The sequence below is a fragment of the Neomonachus schauinslandi genome, chromosome 4 (assembly GCF_002201575.2).
Source record: "Neomonachus schauinslandi chromosome 4, ASM220157v2, whole genome shotgun sequence".
Lineage (NCBI taxonomy): Eukaryota > Metazoa > Chordata > Mammalia > Carnivora > Phocidae > Neomonachus > Neomonachus schauinslandi.
The window spans coordinates 78,151,586-78,152,063 of record NC_058406.1 but is presented as its reverse complement, the minus strand read 5'-3'; the positions used below and the strand labels follow the sequence as shown (position 1 = coordinate 78,152,063).

The 478-nt window shown below is 51.7% G+C and overlaps 1 non-coding gene across 1 annotated transcript; it reads left to right on the top strand.

Annotated features, from left to right (window-relative positions):
• Positions 1-358: 358 nt before the first annotated feature.
• Positions 359-463, top strand: LOC123324706. The gene has a single exon (XR_006539977.1). It is a non-coding gene; the product is annotated as a U6 spliceosomal RNA (small nuclear RNA).
• Positions 464-478: the final 15 nt, after the last annotated feature.

The window sequence follows — 478 nt, the reverse complement described above, 5'->3', positions numbered from 1 at the left end:
CCCCTGGGTTCTAGTCTGTTCAGTTCAACACAACAAACATTAATGGGGTGCTCATTGTCTGCCTGGAACTGGAGCCACAGAGATGAACATTTTATTAGAAAAGCAACGCACCTGCCCTCCGTAGAGTAAGATTGGCGCATCCGTGCAATGGCCAATGCAGAAATTGCTGCCAGAGCCCTGAGTCCTCCACCGATTCAGGTAAGGGTGGAGATTGGTTTCCCCACCAGGGCAAAGTGGTGGTGATGCGGAGCAGGGCAACGCAAACCTGACACGAACCAGCTCTGCAGCCCTCCCGTCCCTGAGGGATGATTTTCCACAAGGGAGAGCCTTTTGGATTTTGCCTCTTGAGACGTACAGCGCCCTCCTCGGCAGCACATACACTGAAGCTATAAGCATATAGAGGAGATCAGCATGGCCCCTGGACAAGGATGACATGCACTTTCAGGAAGCATCTCCTCTTTTTTGTGACTAGGTTGAA